The sequence below is a fragment of the Terrapene carolina genome, unplaced genomic scaffold, assembly GCF_002925995.2.
Source record: "Terrapene carolina triunguis isolate 2854851 unplaced genomic scaffold, T_m_triunguis-2.0 Scaffold23, whole genome shotgun sequence".
NCBI classification, from domain to species: Eukaryota; Metazoa; Chordata; order Testudines; family Emydidae; genus Terrapene; species Terrapene triunguis.
In genome coordinates this window covers 3,209,792-3,231,358 of record NW_020664374.1, presented here as the reverse complement: position 1 = coordinate 3,231,358, position 21,567 = coordinate 3,209,792, and the positions used below count along the sequence as shown (strand labels likewise).

Sequence of the window (21,567 nt, the reverse complement as noted above, 5' to 3'; positions counted from 1 at the left end):
GCCTTAGAACAGCTCCACAGACAATGACACCACCACCACCAGCTCACCTTAAAGAGGCCACCCCTCCATATCAACAATTTAGCCAGTATTCAACATGATGTTAGGCAACCCCACAGGAGAAGAGGGAGTACGGAAGAAAAAAGGTCTGTTTTAAACACCACAATGATTTTATCATGAACAAAATTATGCAAGACAGGTGCTAAAACGACTCAGTTCATGACTATTTTTATGACTACAGAAGTAACTGCCCCGTATCTGCATTCGAAGACCCACTGGCCCAGTTATGATTTTCAACACTAGCACTTATGAACTGTGCACTACCTTTATCCACAGAAGGAATCCCTGACATTTACCAAGAAGTCAGAAAAGAGACTTCCATTTTGGCCTCAAAATAAGGTGTGGAACACAATCAAGAAGGTAATAATTCAGGAAGTAGAGACAGAGTGCCCACACACAGTAAACTAGACCTAAATAGCCTCACCTCTCTGGCTACACATTTCATAGCAGTACCCAGAAAATAATTCTTCCTTAAAAGATTATTTAAATTGTCAGTGTCCCTTATTACTATAAAGGGAAGCCTCATCTAACATAACACTCCCTTCGTGCACCACCTCAGTCTGACAGAATTAACATGGAGTTCTAAGAAACAAGAAGTGAAATCCTGGCACCACTGAAGTTAGCAGGAGTTTTGCCATTGACTTCAATGGGTTCAAGATTTTGCAATCTACTGACTTCACTAGCTCCTAGCAGAAATCTAAAAGACACCAATGAGATTTGCTTTTTAAGACGTGCTTAGCTTTGCTGTGTCCCAGGCCAAAAACTTGGATCAAGTTAGGATTAAAAGCCTTTGTTTACAGAGGTTGACTCTAGTATTATGGAGAGTAAAATTATGACTTTTAATAAAACTGTCTAAAAACTTCAAGGTCTTCATAGTCTCCCTCCATTAGCTTAAAAAAAAGTTACGAGAACAGTTTTGAGAGACTGACATATAAAGCAAACACCTTAAAGCAAGTACAGCTTCCACTGGAAATCAACAAGGATTAAAGTAGAAATGTAAATAAACGCAGAAGTCATGCCTACCACTGAGTTTCAGTGACATTACAGTAACTGGGATAATTTATCAATTTCTCAGCCTCAACATAGATAGAAGCATCAATTCTGAGAACTAAAGTACATGTCTCCCCTCAAAAAGGAACAGCACTAATAAAATGATTAAGAGGTCATTTATGCTTACTGTAGGAGCCATGTTCAAGAGAAATTGTACACCCATTGAAATTACAATAGAGGAGCTTTGTACCAAATCTTCCATGTCTGAAAACTTTGCATTCAAAACAGATGACATTAAAAAAAGATTTATTCTGAAAAGTGATTACATAAAAAAGCATATTAAGATATCTGTTCACTGGGTATTTTACCTGCTTATTTTAATGACAAAAATTAGCTTTCACTGTTTTACTCTTGATAGCCCTGCAAAGCTAACAGCGATTATAAGAACCAGAGCTGAATTCTGCTCTCTAGTGAACTATCACCATAGCTAAAATTCAAAATTCTGATCAGTTACAACTATGCTAACCAATTAAAGGAAAAAAGGTTGCACAGGTGTCATTGATGGCATTATCTGAGTACAAGGTGGCCCAGATACCCCTTAGGACATAATTAGACCTGAAGAAACTTATTACTGATGACAATGCCTGATAAAGAAGCCAGTTTGACTTTCACATCCAGTCACAGCATGATAGGCTGAGAGTAAAGCCATTTCTATATTAAAACATGTATACCAGTGTAACTAAGTTGATTTAGCTACATCAGTCCAAACCCTTAGACAGACTTGAGGCTGTATAAATTGTTCTAAAACCAATTTAGCTTATAACATTTTCTCCTTTTGTATAGTTCTTCCAAAAAAGCAACAAAACATTTTACAAATAGAAAAATTATAAAAACCACAAAACCTAGTAAAAAGGCATTTGGGAAAAAGTGTAGTATCTGAAGCTAATCTTAAACAATTTGGAAATTAACTAGACCTCAAGTTGATATGGCCCTTTGAGCTTTTATTTTTCCTGCAACAGAGCAAAACCAGAATTAGTAATCACTCAAAGCCACATATAGTTGTAAATGCCAATCAAAAATTAGTAATAAGAGTACGACAGAAAGATCTAGTAGGAAGGTCAGTTACAACTATACAGATGTATATATAAATGTGTACACACACAAGTTCTATGACAATTGAAAAACAAAATAGAACAAGACCACCTACTTATATGGAAGCAGAATTATGATCTACATCTTTTATATTTGTCACCTGAAGTGCGTTCTCAAAAAAAAAAATACAGCACAGTCAGAGAGAGTATTTCTTCTCCCCCACTTAATTTAATAAAAAAACTCTCACCAACAGAAGTTGGTCCAATAAAGATTGCCTCACCGCCTTCTCTTTTATATGATTACCATGCATGCTAACAAAGACAGCAACTTTAAGTAGATGGTACTGTATACCCCACTTATGTGTCTGCCAGGAAATTATACCACTAACAGACAATCTTCTACCTGACCTAAAGCATTTCCATTAAGTCCACCCTAAAAAGAGCTGACAGAGGTGCTGGAATGTTTGCAGGCTTATTACAAACAAAACCTGGAAGAATTCACTTGCTGGAGTATAGCTCTGGGGTAAAGATAAATCTGACCCAGATGATTTACATGGTATCTGAGCAAACTGTTTGGCAGCGCCAAAAAAAAAAAAAAGTGGGGAAAGAGGTGACTTTCTAGAATCATTATAAAATAATTTGGAAAATCAGCATCAAGATGTTAGAAGGTAAAAACACCAAATGGAAGAACTGCAAGTGTCAAATGCATGGTTGGAAAGGTAAATGGGACATAAAAGACAACACATTCAAGCGTTTTTAAATAGCTTTGACATTTGATTTATCCTATTCCCCCCACTCCCATCTCAGCACTTAAAGTGGTTCATTTTTGGTTCAAAAATGCAGCAAGCCCTGGAAAGAAATGAGAAAACTAGAATGATAATTTAATCACTTTTTTTAAGGCAGTGAACTAGTACCTTCAAAAGCAGTTAGATGCCCAGGCAGTCTGGTTGATGCTGAGTTGGCAGCCTTTTAAAAAACTTCAGAACTCAGCCATCCTGTTTTCCATGATTTTACTTCCATAGTTTTCTGCCATTTTTTGGCCACAATCTGACACTACCTTATTCACAAACCAGATTTAGAGTAGAAATATGGATATTCAGTTGTAAACTCTATAGGAGAAGGCATAAACTAAGGATTAGGTCCATAAATTATGTTTTAACCTCTTCCTCCTGTGCTGGCTCAACCCATGAGCTTTATATTTGGTAAATCATATTAGCTAAACACCACAAATATTCCATAGTTTCTCTGAATAGTTTTATTTTATCTGTGTGTGGCCCATTTCTGTTTAATTAGATCAAGCCAGATTTCCATTGAGACTGCAAGAGTAGCATCATCAACATCCATCCATCTAATCCCTTGGGAACATCTTTCAACTGCCATTGTAAATTCAGTGTCTCTGTAGACAGCCTTGTTGTGTAAAATGCTGTATTTTGATTCAAGTCTCTCTCATGCTCAGTGCAAATTTCAATACACTTATGGTAGCTGGATGAAAATAGAGAATTTTCCAGAGATTTTGACGAAGTTTCATTGGGAAGCTACTTTAAAGCCTTTTTAAGACACCAATCAGGTGTTTCATTAATGAAAGTGCTGGAAATTTAAAAAAATCATTTGCATTGTGTTTTAGAGTTACTAGGTCTTACTTTTTTATAAGGTTTAAGTAAGTATGCTGAACACCCATATGTCAGAATTTTAGGGTGACTTCACCCACAAAATTTTTAACTTTTTCATTTTATCTTTGTTGTCTGAGTAGATGGAAAAAGGCCAACCAAAAACTGTAGAGAAAAGTATCTTCAGCAAATTGGACACAATTTTTCCCCATAGAAGAATCAACCGCATTAAACAAGAATGCATTTGCTCCATGTATGTATGCTTGTAGCCATTATTAGATCACTCACATTTTTCCAACCATTTAGTATTAATATCAGTGTTGATTCTTTCAGTTCTTCCTTCAATTTGATTCACTTTTACCACATTTAGATGTGAAACGGAGTTCAAATTTGTCTAGAGTAGTACATGCAGGGCAAGGTGCTTCACTTGCCTCTTTATAATGCTCATTTCATGCTACACTGAAGGTGATTATGATGTTAGCATAAGATAAGATTGCAACTTCATTATCAAATTCAAGTCTCTGTCTTTTAAATGATAATCACCAGTTTGTTCTTTGCCATTTATTTGAGAGACAAACAGACTGTTGTTGAACAAAGCTGGATGTCAAAGAGTTGATGGAATGTCCAAAACAGTGGCTTAAATTATTACAGCATAATAGCAATGCTGACCAAACCATCAAGAGTCTCACTTGCTGGTTGAAGCTCAGTGTTCTGCTCTTCCTGTCCAACAGTGAAATTTTAATTCAGTGGCACATTTGCTCTTTAAGAATCCCAAAAAAAACTGATTTTCTGCACTTCTTGAGCAGAGATGGTCAAAAAAAATTGTCTGACTGATTTCCCAGAGCCTGAAAGCCCTGGCAGCTGCTGAGTAAATTTCAATCAAGCGGTCGGGTCCAGGGAGCAGATTTTGTTTTGGAAACACCATGTTCCAGGGGGAAACCCTCTCCCCCACCCCACCCCGATTTCCAGTTCACAGGGCTTAAAAATATTGGATTCATTCTGACAAACAAAACCAAATTTCAAAACCACAATTTCCCACAGCTCTGCTCTTGAGATGACCACAAATTTCACCTATCTGGCTGTTTATCAATGTTTACATTTCATTTTAGAATTATCATTTGTTTTGATTACTTCATTCCATTCAGTAATTTGAGGGAAAGAAGCCTCTCTCTGTTTCTCCCCTCCTTGGTGCTGCAGATGTGGAAGATCTATTCTCTACTCTTTCCCCACCTTCCATCTTGGAGCCGCCTCCTCAATGAATAACTCCTGTGCCTGCCTCTGCTGTTCCTTAGCGCTTTCCTAAGGAGCCACAAAATGAAACATTCTGCTGAAGCGGAAAGCACATGCCCAGGAAAACTTTTTTTTGTGATCAGGCCCAAATCTGGATGGGATTTCTCCATACTAGGTCACCATAACGGGTAATAAGTCCAGTTGGAATCAATTTGATATTAAGGTATGCAAGTTAATGCTAGAATGATATTAAAAAGAAAAATAAGAAACAACAGGCTGTTAAAGGAGAATAAAAAAAGTCACAAATGATCCCACCAAGGACTTGTAATGCTTTTCCTTGTCAGGAGTATACACCTTCCTGGTTCATTATCACTTTTGCATGTGGTCATTCAAAATCTGGAAAGAACTGGTGTGAAGCAATGGGGTGGGGGGGGGGGAAAAATATTGCCACTTATTTTGCAATATATGCTACGTGGTGTGTTCGTAAAATATTTGGTGTACTGGAACAATAAATTGCTAACAATTTAATTACCCCATTTACATTTGAAGCCTGTCAAATCATTTAGAAGTAAACTTGTGAATATTTTCATGAATGAAAGCCCTAAATTCAGTTCATTATGATATTCATTCTCTCTCTCTCTCTCTCTCTCTCTCTCTCTCTCTCTCTCTCTCTCAGAGGGGTCTACTCAGTCAATCCCCCTAATTTGTGCACAAACCATTATTAAACTGGAAGTTTGTAACAGAGGTACCATATTCATTATTTTCATGTTTTAAAAGTTTCCGTCATTCAATCAGGGAGATGAAACAATACCACATGACCAACCGCTTACTACAAATAACAAGGAACTGAACATTTCATGAACAACCCATACACTGAGATTTCTTCCTTGAAATTATTTGCTGAATACTTACAAATAGCTAACACATTCCAAAACATCAAAATTAGTTTGTGAACTTGCTAAACAAAGAAAGGGTTAAATTCATAATTATTACACAATTAGTTACTTATAACCAATGCTTTTGTTCTAGTCTTTAGTTATATTTGTATAGTCATACACCAATCCTTCTCTCTGAGACAGAAGAATAAAATACAAGTTATGTGTCAGGCGTTAACAGTTTTAGCAGTCAGGAGTGCATGTATAAGCCATTTTTTGAGTCTCTCCTCACAGCTAGAATTAAAACATAAGGAGGCATTTGCAGTGTCATATGCAATGTTCAGTCTCCAGTTTGACAAACATGCAGAACTTAGTAATACAGTGTTAAGATGACAAACAGTGTACTTAAAGAATGAAAACAACTCTAAAGTTTTCAAACAAAGTTTAACAAGCTGTGACACACACAGCAATATCTAATCTGGGAGCAATTTGTAAAAAATTGCACTATCATTAATTTATCACCCTACCTTCTGCAAATACTACAAACAGGCCAGCTTGCTGCCAGTTCAAGCTTCACAGCCATGTGAATAGTCCAAGTTCTCTTCCATTATCTATATTAAACAATAACTTGTAGGATAACTCTACAAAGGCTCAAGCATTCGGCATGTCTAAGATCATGTGTCCTAATGCCGTTCCAATACCAAAACTGTTAGTCTCCTACTAATTGAAATGTAGAGCTCTGAAATACTGTAAGCTCAACTTCTCACAAGAGAGGGGAGATTTGAAATTCAGTGAAATATGAAAGAGTGAACAGCTCAAAAAGAGGGGACTGGTTAGTAATTACACCAGGGGCAGGCAAACTTTTTGGCCTGAGGGCCGCATCAGGTTTCCAAAATTGTATGGAGGGGCGGTTAGGGGAGGCTGTGCCTCCCCAAACAGCTAGGTGTGGCCCGGCCCCCGCCTCCTATCCGACCCCCCCTGCTTCTCGCCCCCTGACAGTCCCCCAGGACTCCTGCCCCATCCAACCCCCCCCCCGTTCCCTGTCCCCTGACAGCCCCCAGAACCCCTGCCCCGACTGCCCTCCACCACTCCCATCCAACCCTTCCTCTCATTCCTGACTGCCCCCCTGGAAACCCTATCCCCATTCAAACCCCCTGTTCCCCACCCTCTGATTGCCCCGACCCCTATCCACACCCCCATCCCCTGACCACCACCCCAAACTCCCCTGCCCTCTATCCAACCCCCCCTGCTCCCTTACTACGCTGCCTGGAGCACTGGTGGCACCCCAGCCACGCCAACGTGCAGCACAGAGCACCGGGTGAGGCCGGGCTCTGCAGCTGTGCTGCCCCAGGAACTCGCAGCCCGCCGCCCAGAGCATTGCGCCGGCAGCGGAGCGAGCTGAGGCTGCGGGGGAGGGGCCGGGGGCTAGCCTCTCGGGGCATGAGCTCAGGGGCCAGGCAGGAGGGTTCCGTGGGCCATAGTTTGCCCACCTCTGAATTACACCGACATACGGAGGTGAAAAAATACAATCCTGAGGTTGGACTTCTCTCCATTGAAGTCAATACCTGGCTGTGATATTACACACTTAAGCCCTCCTGCAAGATGTTAGCTTATAGTTAGCAATCTCAAAAGACAATAAAATACAGAACAAAATTTATAATATATTGATGGGGTGGGTTGTATTTCACATTTGCAGCTGTACCCAGGAGACAGCACAAAGAGCAAGGTTATTTTAGAATAACATTAAATCTAAGTGATCAGTTGCATTAAGGTAGCTACATATTCTCAGACCAAGATTTTTAAAACAGGAGCCTAAAGTGAAGCTATTAAATCTATATTTAGGGAGCCAGATAAATGACCCAATTTTCAAGAGCGACAAGTACCCCACAGCTCCCATTAACCTCAAGAAGCCTCATTCTTACCTGATGCATTCTCCACAGACCTATATTCTGTTATACATCAGCTTTTGAAAATGCAATCATCATCATCTGTTAGCTTTCATTACATAAACAGAAACACCCCTGATGAGGGATGCTATTAACTTGGTAGTTTCCAAGTTTTCAATAGAGTATGCTCAAAATTTTGTTTATAAACTCCAACTTCATTATGTTTCAAACACTAAAACAAAATTATTTTAAAATTGAGACAGCAAAGAGATACACCAAACATAAAATAGAAAATGTCTCCATTCTACCCTTTAAAAATTCCAAAAGTATTGACATTATTCACCTATAACTGTCCAGAAAACTAAATCTTTACCACAAGAGTAAGTGGTAAATTTGGCTATGATCACCATTTGTCAGCAACAAAGTGACTAAAACCCCACTTTAAGATGCAATGCACATTTAGCTACAGAATTGGTAATGACATCTCCATAATTTCAGATAGATGCACAGTAAGAACATACCAACCTGCCTTAACTGGCTCTTTAAAGTATCCTTCATAAACACATATGATGTTTTAAACAAAGTTTCTTCGTTATAAGTAGCAAACTAACATCTGATTACACACACACACACACTCCAGTAACAAACCAGCTTAATTCAGAGCCCCACAAATTCACTTGTCTAGGCCCCAGGCAAATAACTTACCTTCAAACAAGAGTGTAGAAGAGATACACTGTTTGTTATTTTTGTTTGACCTGTACCAGTTTTCATCCAAAGCTCACTAAATGTGTTCTACAAAGTGGGTAAGAACTATTATCTGTATCCTAGAGATATAAAGAAAAGTTGTACTCTTCAGCAAGTCATATACAATGAGTTAACTGTATAGGTGGGACTAAAATCCAAGCCTCCAGACTCTAGGCAGCACGATCAAGTGGGCATGAAGTTTTAAAGTTTCCAAAGATTGTTTAGATATAGTTTAGATATCTTACCTACAGAAATATTATGAGGTTTAAACAGACATCTTATTTTAGATCTCATGTTTATTATTCTTTTAAATCAACAGAACACATTAAAATTAAATTAGTTCTCGTAACCACGTGGCTGCTATCATGCCAACAAGGGATTAGAAACACCATTTAACTTATAGGAAAATGCAAATGTAAAACCAAAGGTAATGGTAGGGGCAGTAATAGGATCTCAAACTACTTTTAACTCATTTTTTTAAATTGGCTCGATTTCAAGTTGACTGTATCCCTTTTATAATACAGGCACTAAGGATGAAACTTACAAGGGGGACTTAGGCATCCATGACATTCACAAAAAATGATTGCTCTGCTGCTTCCTAACCCTGTAGAAACCTAAAGTCCGCACCGGTAAAGCCCCTACGGTGTCTACATTTTGACAGCTGGGCATGTGCAAAGCCAGCTCAGTGATGACACTGCCCACCAACTTGGTGCCTAAATCACACCCACCTATGCCCCAGTGGGATTCTCAAACGAGGCATTCCACACCTATCTTGCCTTGGGGCCCAATTCAGGAGACAAGTTCTGAGCACCCCTAAACCTACACAACAGATGCAAGAAGTGGCAGTCGTGCCACCCCATCCTTCCTAGTAACCTTTAGCACAATGGTTGGCGTACTCACCAAGAGTCTTGGGAGACCAAGGTTCAATCCCCACTGTGCCTGATACAGAGCTGGGTCTTTAATTTGGGTCGTCTACCTCCCAGAAGAGTGCCCCAACACTGGACTATGGGGTATTTGGGGGCAGGTCTCAATCTCTCCTGTTGAAGCCACGACCATAAATATTTTAAAGAACTGCTAAGAGCAAAATGCACTCAACATTCTCCACAAGTGTAGAAGTTCAGCAATAAAGAACAATAGCTTTTGGAAAACATACTTTAGAGTAAGTTACAGGTAAACTGCCATTTTCAAAAATGGCAAGACTTAAGATTAAAAAATATATATATAATTTAATTTTACCTTATTAAAATAACAAGGATGACAGCCTCTGAGATCCCAAGAAATGACACACAAACTTTCTGGTTTCTCTGTCAGAGTGAGTTCACAAGCCACAGGTAGAAAGGGAAAGAGGGTTTAACCCCAATCTTGCCCAGAGGCCCCCTAATGCAAACACTTATACTCACGGAAGATTCTATTGATTTCAATAGACCCCTGATCTGGCAATAAGTTTTGACACCACTACAGGTGTTCATGTGTCATCTCCTTTGCAAATCTTTGCTTCAGGTACCTGTTATATTACTTGCTCACTCTAGAAAGAAAACAAGGAAAACAGCTGCTCAGATTTCTCAGACTCTTAAGGAAGCAGTTTTTGTAAAGGTGACCTAAAAAATAAAGGGGGATGGAGGGGTTATAGCTTTTTTTGGTGATTTATAGTCCACACAAAAACTGAAAAAGATTTTCCCACCTCCGCAAAAGTTTTGTTCCCCTTGCTTTCCTTAAGACTTAAAAATATAAGGCATGTCATGTCTAGTCTGACTGGAATTCACACAAAAAAGACCCAAATCGTTTCAGAGCACACCCTACTGTGAAATAATTTTTTTTTTTTTTTTTAAATAGACTCATTTTTCTACTAGAAGAGCCTTTCAACATCACTTACTTTAAAAAAAAACTTGTAAGGTATTTCTGATTTCCACTTTATAATTTTTAAGGGTCTTCTGGGCAGTCCTAAGAGTTACACTACCAAGCTCAGATCTTTCCGTTCTTCTCTGTGCACATGCCCATGCCCATGCCCCCAGCATTTTAGCTTAATCAGAGCTGAAATTGAAAATATCCTCATGTATTGTTCGGGAATAGTAGATGCAATTGAGCTCCCCCCCCAAACAGCATATCATAGGTGTGTCACCTACATGATGTAAGAAGTGCAAGTGATTAACAAAACAGTGCAACTTGTCATACACAAACTGCTGTCAAATGCATGAAGAAAAACTAAAAAGAACAGCTCTCTAATCTCTGCCAGTTATAACAACATTAGGTGTTACGTATAGCAATAGTAGATACAAAATTTTCATAGGGAATGACATTTTCAACTGGATGGTGTCTTTTCAATTACAGGACTGCCAACCAAAACAGTTGTCTCCCCTCCCCCACATATATAAACAAATGGAAAGCAGGATAAATGCAGATTTTTTTTTTTAAACCTAGATTTTAAATTGTTTTGTCCAAAGTATCATTGGACTAAATTTAAAGCTCACAATCACCTAGAAAGATGCTTCCACCCTGAGTTCTGAATCATGTATAGTTAACCTTTTCACAACACCAAAAATGCTTGATTCACAGAAATTATGTTTTAAAGAAAGTGCAGTATTTAAATAATATGAAAATGGAAGATTAAATATCTCTAGCTGCACCACGATATTTTAACACTCTTCCATGGCTTGTCATACAATATAGTTGATTTGTAAGCATTATTATTTGTATTACAGTAACACCTACTCATTGTGTTGGGAGCTCTGCAAGTGTAAAATAAGACAGGCCTGTCTCAAACAGCATGACAACATTAACCAAATACAATAAGAAGAGTACTGAAAGATGTTTTCTGGAACGGCAGCAATAGAAACTTCCACTTTCTAATTCCAGCGCTAATGTGACATTTATCAGAGGGGTAGCTGTGTTAGTCTGTATCCACAAAAACAATGAGGAGTCCGGTGGCACCTTAAAGACTAACAGATTTATTTGGGCATAAGCTTTGGTGGGTAAAAAACCCACTTCTTCAGATGCATGGAGTCAAAGTTACAGATGCAGGCATAAATGTGACATTTGGCACTCTGTCGGGATTCCCCATTGTAAAGTAATGATACTACTTACCTGCATCGCACTAGGCTATGATTAATGTATTTCTAACACTGTGTACATGTAAAGATGATGCAAGTATGTATTTTTTTAGCTAAACTACTATCTAGTAAGAAGTTTTTAAAGCTAAAAGATCAAGTATTTCAGATTCATGAAAAATCTGTCTGATTTACCTGCACTCATCAAATGAGAAATACTGCCAACACATACTATAAAAACATTAAGACAACTCTTCCACATAAACTACATACTTTTCAGTCTGACTTTATTCCTCGTGGCAGAATATGTCCTCATTTATTCCAAAGGCAATTCTCATTTTGCATACTAGGCTAATCTCCCACCACACCCAAATGCACTCTTTCATGATTAAGCAGACTGGTGCAGAAACTAACAAGTCTTCACATCTATCTGCAGTGAACAAAGAACATTTCAGCATGGACTTCTCTTATTAGGCGTATGCGCAGAGCATGGTGTAACAAGGCCCTGATCGGTTCTTTTGGCATTACCACAGTATTTATAGTTTCAGTGCCAAGAGATCATAATAAAAAATACATAAGTGCACGCTGACCTGGTGAGTCGAACCACAAATCGCCTTTGCTTTCAGCTTGATTAGCACAAGGGGCTCATCTACACAAATTACACTTTCGTGCTGGGGGGCATTTATTTCTTACACCCACTAATCAATTTAAGCTACATCAAAATAAGCCACTCTAAACAGAAATAACTGCGCCCCCACAGGGTTTTGCACAGGTTTAACTAAAATCGGTTTTAAAAGATCACAATGCTACTTAAACTGGTGCAACTTTCTTGAACTGACCAGGCCTAAAGTGGCAGCACCCCTGCCTGCGAGAGCCTTAATTCAGCACACAATGCGGGAGCCGAGAGAGAGAAGCAGAGAGAAATCAAAGGGACGCTTGCAGTTCATGCACTTGTTATTGCCCCTTTGTCGACACACGTGGGGGCCGAAAGGGAGAGAAAAGATCTGCGAGAAGCTGCCGAGTGAGTCAGCCCCAGGCTCACCCCACAGGATCCACCCACCCCCCCGCACCCCGATGCTGCGCCCCCGCCCCAAACGCTGCCTCGGGTCCCGGTCCGGGGCCAGTGCCCCGGAGCCGCTTGGGGAGACGAGCCCCGCTCGGGGCCCTGCTGCCGCTGCTGCCCCCGGCCCTGCCGGGAGAGGGAGCCGCGCAGCCCCGCGGCCTTGGCGCCAACTGCCCCACGCCGCCTCCACGAGGCTCCCGCCCGCAGGGCCCCGCTCACCTTCTGGCCGCGCCCGCGTCCCCCGGCGTGTGCGGCCGCAGCGGCTGCGGGGCGCTCAGGGCCGCTCCCCGCCGCTCATCGCCCTCCCCGGCCGGGGCGTCTCCGCTGCCGCTGCCGCCGCCGCCTCCCCAGTCCCCGGCCGCGCGCGCGCCTAGGCCCCGGCCGCCCCGCTCATGCCGGCCCCGCGGCTGGCTCGCTGCTGGCGCTGGCTCTGGCAGGCGGCGGAGGCCGCACACAGGAGCCCTATTGTACCAGGGCCGCCGCGGCGCCAGGCCCCGCCCCTTCCCGGCCCGGCCAGCGCGTCCCGCCGCCGCTGCGCAGAGCGGCCTCCCCGCCCCAGGGCCGCCCCCCGGCGCGCCAGAGCCCCCTTGCCCGGGACCCAGCCCTTCGGGGGATCGGGTCCTAAACGCCTCCCGCGGGCCAGGGAGCGGGGGACGGGGACCCCCTCGGTGCCACCCACCGTCGGCTCCTTGGCTGTGCCACAAGGGCGGAGGCTGCTCGGATCCATCCCCCTCCCCAGCGAGAGCGCACAAGGGCCGCCCTTGAACAACGGAGCAGGTGGCAGAAGGGGAAGCCGAAGCGGAGACGGGAGCTGGCTCAGGCCACACACACCCTCCAACCAGCCCGGCAAGAGGCACGATTCGAGCTGGGGACTGCCAGCCTCAGGCCTGGGGAAAGCAGCTGCTGGGCTGTTTTTAACCATCCTTGGGCACCTTGGCCCTGCTCCAGCACCCACTGAAGCGCATAACATCCCACTGAACTTCATGGGGTTACTCACATGTGGAAGCGTTTGTGGGATCATAGTTTTACTACGTCAGACAGTGGTTTGTTTTTAAATAGCACTTAGTGCCATCTCAGAGCACTTTAATTCTCAGTACTTGACATGTATGAATTACATTTGCCATCTTTAACAAGTGGTGGCATGCCACTGTGGCTGCCACTGCCCTGTCTGAAAGAAGCATGCCTCAGTAGACCTTTGTGCAAAATACAAAATGGCCTAATTGACAACCAAAACCTGAACAAAACTGAAAACAAATCCAATTCAAATAAAACGATCCAAAACAAATGAGAATTACATCATGCCCTGAACTTCAGCAGACCATCAAAGAGAAGGCTCAGCCACCATGCTGGCACATTTTATCTTTTTTTTTAAGTATCTCAATCTGATTTCACCTACCTCAATGGATGTAAAGTAAGTGGTGCTTTCCATAAAGCATTTACCTGGGCCCCTGAAACTTCAGGACTTTAAGAATAAGAGTCAGCACTGTGAATTGCACCCAGAAATTAATAGGAAACAAGTTCAGACAGTTGGTCTGATTTTAAGTACACATTATTAGTTACATTTCCATGTGATAAATTCCAGCTTAGAATAAGACACAATATCTGTCTCAAAGAATTTACACTCTAAGGTACTGATCTTGCAGATAGATATGGGAATAACTTTATGCACATGAGTAAATGGGGCTACTTGTATAGTTACTGATAAAAGTGCAAGATTAGGGCCTAAATTTACAATCTCCAGCCCACCATACTTAAAAAACAGACAGCATGCTGCACCTGTATCAAAGTATAGATTATCTTTTAAGTGACAAAAAAGCAATGGATGGCCACATGTAAAGTCTGGCCAGTGACCAGCTTCGATTTTACCTATTTTGACCTATTTCAAATAAAAAGCCCTCATCCATTGCTCTGAGAAACATTATAGTAAAATATGCAATTGAAACAAAGGATGGCAAAAATTGCTATGGGCCACTACTGTTACCTGAGAATCAAAGAGCAGTGAAATGGCTCCAGTAGGCCATCAGATTGCAAATGTTTTTGGCAAAAGATCAACAAAATCCCTTCAATAATAGGTGCAGACTCCACCCCAGATAATTCCTTATGCCAAGTATCAGTTATGTCAAAGATAGGTTTGGAGGCAAATAAAACACATCTATCTTAGGTACTTATATAGCCTCCATCACCCATAGTATGCGAGTACTTCACAATCCTTAATGGATATATCCTCACGCCATCCTGTGAGGTAGGGAGGTACTGCTAATCCCATTTCACAGATGTGAGGCTCAGTTCACTCAAGGTCATGCAGGAAGCCTGTAGCCATGTGCTAGGCTAGAACCCTAAATGCTATCAGCGGTTCTCAAACTTTAGCAACCCAAGGACCCCCATTTTAATTTAAAATTTTTCACGGACCCCTAAGCCCCAGGCCCTGCTTCAACTCCACCCCTTCCCCCAAGCCCTCCCCCACCACTTCCTGGCCCCGTTCCACCCCTGCCCCTCCTCTTCCCAACCCCTCCCCTGAGCATGCCCCATCCCTGCTCCTTCCTCTCCCTCCCAGCGCCTCCTGTACACCACTGAACAGCTGTTCTGCAGCATGCAGGAGGCACTGGGAGGGTGGGGGAGGAGTCGATCAGCAGGGCCAGTGGCCTCGGACATGATTCCACCCCATCCCCACTCCTCCCCTTCCCTTCCAGTGCCTCCTGCAGGCTGCTACACAGCTGTTCCTCGGCGTGCAGGAGATGCTGGGAGGGAGAGGGAGGAGTTGATCAGCATGGTCTGCGGAACCCAGTTTGAGAAACGCTGCACTAGACCATCCTTCCTCTCAGTTAGCCACTAGAAAGATAGTGAAGCTGTATAATATGGGTAGAATAAGAAGGGAATGAAGAGCATAGTGTGATGACTGCACCCCAGAAAGTCTCACAATCTTCCACAAGGACTTTATGAACACAATGAACAGGAGGGGTGGCAAAACAGAACCTTTAGTTAACTTTTGCATAGCATAGGATATATTTTTGATAAAAGATTTGATTAGATAGAAACCACATTAAAATGGTGATGATAACTATGTGGTCATTTTTTTCATGGACCAATGATCACCTCATTCTATATTCTGTCCATTATTGTACATTTCCCAGAACAAATGCTAGCATGTTGTGACGGGTTGGATCACAGAAACCCCTTTGGGACTGCCACCTGATTTGCTTAGACTACCTCTGAGCCTGTTTTCCCTGCCAGCTTGGGACTTCAGTGCCTTGCCTGGTTTGAGCCAGACACACTAGCCTGCTACAAACACAGACCCAGGTATGAACCACGTCCCCCAAAAGCTGCAGGCTTAACTGAAAACAGCTTAAGAAGTGCTCCTGTCTCCAGCACTTAGATACCCAGCTCCCAATGGGGTCAAACTCCAAATAAATCCATTTTCCCCTGTATAAAGCTTATACAGGGTAAACTCATAAATTGTTCGCCCTCTATAACAGTGATCGAGAGATATGCACAGCTGTTTGCCCCCCCAGGTATTAATACATACTCTGGGTTAATTAATAAGTAAAAAGTGATTTTATTAAATACAAAAAGTAGGATTTAAGTGGTCCCATCACTTGCAGAGTTTCCTACACCAAGTTACAATGGCCTGGGGATCAGGATGGACAATATTTATTGCTAGACTAGTGATAAGTTTAGGGTTCAAGATCTAGAGACTTAACGGATAGAATTAAGTTTAGGGGAATATATGATGGATTTTAGCCCCAGTTGGTTCCTCAGTTATTAGACCTTAAAAATTGCATTATGTCAGTTAAATATGGACATGCTAATTCCAATCACTTTTCAGGCCCATTTAGTTGGATTTATAGTGTTTAGAAAGCCAGTCATAGGTGCTGGAACTGGGGGTGCTGCCGCACCCCCTGGCTTGAAGTGGTTTCCATTATATACAGGGTTTACGGTTTGGTTCAATGGCTCTCAGCACCCCCACTATACAAATTGTTCCACCAACCCTGGAGCCAGTCTTTACAGAGAATGAATGTGACAAATAATACTAATTCACATTTTAAAAACAAACATTTCTATGATAAATTTTCAATGAACTTTGTTGCATATACAACACAGTGGGCTGAGGCCACAGGAGACAATTGACATGGCAAATATGAGGACACAAAGTCAATGGGACTACACATTTCAATAACTGCTTTCCAGTGTGAGCCAGGATTTCATGATCTGGTCCTACATATACAATCTATACTATGGAAGAAAGAAATACAATAACATTCTCAATCTGTTCCTAGAAAATGCGACAAGATGAACAAATATAAAGCAGATATGGTGGTGTTCTTTTCAGAGATGTCAAAGCAGTTTCCAAGTTCTAGGCTGAAAGGATGAACTATAGATGCTCCAGACATCTAGAGAATATGAGGAATTTGCAGGCCCAGATGTTAACATGCCAATAAAATATAGCACAAACACTGAAAATCATCCCTAGGGAAGAACACCCTGGAAACTGAAAATAGAAAAGAGATGGGCAGGATAAAATGTAAATATATATATACCATACTAGGGCTGAAATGAGTAATTATTCAGCTGTATAGAGTAGGCTCCACACAGTATATTAAACCAATAACAAGGTTACATTGAAATAATGTTTAACATCTGAGAAATAAGGTCATTCAGAGTTTAGCATGAATGGAACTGGGGAAAGGATATATAATCTGGAAGCCTGAAAGTATTTCAGTGACCAATTTTGGGAAGCAGGGGGACATTTTCTACCAACTCTACAATCCGGGTGCAAAAGTGTCACAGGTGATCAGGCACCTGTGAAGTACAAATGTCACAGGATCAGTCACCTGAACTGAGAACAGAAATTCACAAATATTATGTCAAAGCTCAACATACCCCCTTACTTCAAGAGCATTAACGCCAATTCTGAAGACTGCCAAAAATTTTATTCACTGGTAAGAATTGATGCAGTTGGTGGAACCTTAATGCAGTACCCTTCAAACTGATGAATGAGCATTGACAGGTATTATCAAAAAGTAGGAAAGGTACCCCACTTCCCCATGTTTTCACTGCCCCGTTATTTACTTTTTTATATCATTGGAATGTTATAGTAGAGAAAAATTACCTGGCAATTAAAATCTAATGACTGCTGAAGGTTTCTTCTGAGAAGAGGTTGATGCAAAGTAAAATCTTAATGAAAAGTCATGTAAACTACAATCTTTTTGTGGCTGAAATTAAGTTTTTGTGACATGCAATATTAGCAATGAAGCAAAGAAAGAAGAAGTTACTCACCTTGTGCAGTAACGATGATTCTTCGAGATGTGTGTCCCTGTGGGTGCTCCACTCTAGGTGTTGGTGCGTCCCTGCGCCGGAGATAGGAGATTTTTCGCAACAGTACTCTGTCGGGGGAAGGGCATGCACAGGGGTCATCTCATGCAGACGGCGCCTCCTGTAGCACGCGCACCCCCGACCGTCCTCTCCGTTCCTTCTCCACAGCGGAGCTCAGCTGTGTGAACTCCGAAGTAGAGGGGAGGAGGGTGGGTAGTGGAGCAACCACAGGGACACACATCTTGAAGAACCATTGTTACTGCACAAGGTGAGTAACTTCTTCGAGTGGTATCCCTGTGGGTGCTCCACTCTAGGTGCTTGTAGAGCAGTACCCCACCAGTGGTGGTAGGGGTTCGGAGTTATGTATAAGTGTGTGATGAGAGCACAGTGAGGCCAACGATAGAGTCTGAGACAAGGCCTTGGGTGATAGCATAATGCTTTGCAAAAAAGTGTGCTCTAATGTCCAGGTTGCAGCTCTACAAATGTTTATTAAGGGGACATTATTCAAGAATGCAATCGATGTCGCCATGGCTCGTGTTGAGTGGGATCTGATGCCCACAGGGGGTTCTTTGTTATGCAGGTGGTAGCAAGTTTGAATACAGGAAGAGACCCATTTGGAGAGTCTCTGGATCAATATTGTAGAGCCCTTGGAGTGCTCTGCTGTAGAGACGAATAGTCTTGGTGACTTGCGAAACTGTTTAGTTCTGTCCAAGTAGAAGGCTACAGCCCATTTGATATCTAGTATGTGTAACATTGCTTCTCGAGAGTCCTTATGTGGCTTGGGAGAGAAGGTAGGTAAGTGTATGATATGGTTAATATGAAAGTTTGTAGCCGCTTTGGGCACACTTTTGGGTGAGGACGTAACATGATTTTGTCTTTGGTAAATATAGTGTACAGCGGTTCAGCCATCAATGCTCCTATTTCTTTGACACGTCTTGCAGACGTGATTGCTACTAGGAATGCGACCTTCATTGACATATGTAAGAGCAAGCAGGTTGCTAGAGGTTCGAAGGGTGGTCTTGTGAGACATTTGAGCACAAGATTGAGATCCCATGGTGGTGCAGGTTGGCGTACTTCTGGGTAGATGTTCTGTATACCTGCTAGAAAGCATCATGTACTCAGATGAGTGAATATTGAAGCCCCTTCTATCTGTTCGTGGAGGGCCGTGATGACGGCCAGGTGTACTTGAATAGAACTTATGGCTAACCCCATTTCCTTCAGTTCTAATAGGTAGTCTAGGATCATAGATAGAGGCGCTTTGGTCGCATCCAGCTGTTTTTGCTGACACCAAAGGGAGAATCTTCTCCACTTGTGGCAGTATTTCTAGTGGTGAGGCAACGGCTATTTAGTAATACCTGTTTCACTTTCTCTGAACAGTTCAGTTCCCCATCTTGGAACCACAAAGGAGCCATGCTTTGAGATGGAGCTTTGCTGGGTCTGAATGGAGTGTCAGGCCCTTGTTCTGGGGCAGGAGGTCCGTCGGTAAAGGCAGCGGTTGTGGGGCATAGACCACTAGACGTGAGAGGTACGGAAACCAAATCTGTCTGGGCCATGTGGGGACAATGAGGATGATATATGCGTTGTCGAGTCGTATCTTGCGGACAGGGCCGACGAGAAGGGGGGGGAATCCGGTACAAATTACCGGGGCCCGGCGGTCTAGAAGGAGGCCCGGGGCCCAGCTTGCCCCCCCCCACCCTCTCGTCGGCCCTGTTTAGCCGGTCAACCCTTGCTGGGGGGCCCGAAAAAAATTTTTCACTGGGGCCCGAACCCAGTCTCAGCGGCCCTGCTTGCAGATGACCCGTGGGATCAGCGGGAAGGCGTACATGAGCAATGCGTTCCACAGGATGAGGAAGGCATCCCCTAACGATCCTGGTGCCAGGCCTGCCCTGGAGCAAAATAGTGGACATTTGTGATTTGTCGCTGAGGCGAAAAGGTCGATTACCAGGTGACCCCATTTTTGGAATATCGTGCAGAGAACACTGTAGTGGATTTCCCACTCATGTTCCTGTGAGAAGTGCCTGCTGAGGTTGTCGGCTGTAGTGTTTTGGCATCCTGGTAGGTATGATGCTGTGATGTTTATATTGTTGCGGATGCACAAGTTCCATAAGTTCATGGCTTCTACGCATAGCGAGTAAGACCTGGCTCCCCCTTGAAGATTGATGTAAAACATGCATGCCACATTGTCGGTGAGAATAGAGATTGAGGTTTCTCGTATGAGCTGGAGGAAGTGTCGGCATGCATTGTGTACTGCGCGTAGTTCCAGGAGATTGATATGCAGTTGGGTTTCCGCCATGGACCACTTATCTTCTACTTTGTGGTGACCCAAGTGGGCGCCCCAACCTATCAGGGAGGCATCTGTTGTAATAGTCACTGATGGGAGGTCTTGTTGAAAGGGAATCCCGGAGCATACATTCCCTGGTTGTGTCCATCATTGTAGGGAGAGCATAACCCTTGGTGGTAGTGTCACGCGTCTGTTGAGAGGGTGTTTGCTGGGTGCATAGACTGTGCTCAACCAGTGCTGTAGACAGCGCATATGGAGTCTGGCATACTTTACTACGAAAGTCGTAGCTGCCGTATGTCCCAGAATCTGAAGGCATGTCCTCACTGAAGTTTGTGCGCTGATGGTCACCGTGGAAATAAGATTGATCAATGTAGTGAATCTGTGGTTTGGTAATATTGCCTTGGCTTGTATGGAGTCTAGGTCAGCGCCGATAAACTCCAATTGCTGGGTTGGTTCCAGGGTGGATTTCTTTTCGTTTATCTGTAGACCTAGCGGAGAAACAGGTATATTGTGGTCTTCAACATGCCTGCCGTTTCTTGTCGGTTGGCACCCTTGAGAAGGCAGTCGTCCAAATAGGGGAAGATTATGACTCCTTTGTGTCATAAATGTGCTGCTACTATTGCGAGTGTTTTTGAGAATATTCAGGGAGCAGTGGACAGTCCGAAGGGAAGGACCCTGTATTGGTAGTGGTTGGGTCTTACTGTGAACCGCAGGAATGGTCCGTGGGCAGGATGTATTGTAATATGGAAGTATGCATCTTGAAGGTCGAGGGCTGCAAACCAGTCCCCCCTGTCTAGCGCTGGGATTATTGTCGCCAGAGTGACCATTTTGAACCTGTGGTTGTGTACGAACCTGTTGAGTTTTCGGAAATCTAAGATTGGTCTCCATCCCCCTCCTTTCTTTTCTGTCAGGAAATATTGGAATAAAAGCCCCTCTCTCAGTATTGATGTGGTACTGGTTCTACAACACCCAGCAGTAGGAGCTGGACTACTTCCTGTTGCAGAAGGTGCTTGTGAGAGGGGTCCCTGAGGAGGGACGGGGGAGGGGGAGGAGGATGGTTGTGAAAGGAATGGTGTAGCCAGATTGTATGATCTCCAAAACCCATTGATCTGTGGTTATCGCAGCCCAGGCACGATAAAATGGGTGTAGGCGGTGACCAAAATTGTGGGATGGGGTATCTGTTGGCGCTAGAGGTGTGGGGAGGTCGTGCATACCCTCGACCAATACTTCAAAATTGTGGCATAGATGTAGATGGACAGGTGAACAAGGCCTGGTTCTGTGGAGCTCGTCGTCTCTGAGCCTGTTGTTTGGGTCTGTTCTGAGTGAAGTATCATGGTTGTTGATGGTTAAACGAGGTGTCTCATGACCTCTGGTATGGTGTAAAGTGTG

General features: G+C 43.0%; 1 protein-coding gene across 1 annotated transcript in view; it reads right to left on the bottom strand.

The window, feature by feature from the left end:
- LOC112110501 (protein Jade-3) overlaps window positions 1–12,879 on the bottom strand; it is a 68,733-nt gene extending 55,854 nt beyond the window's left edge. The window contains exon 1 of the mRNA XM_024205528.3: window positions 12,807–12,879. The gene's annotated coding sequence lies outside the window, so the exon portion shown is untranslated. The remainder of the gene's footprint in view (window positions 1–12,806) is intronic.
- Window positions 12,880–21,567: the final 8,688 nt, after the last annotated feature.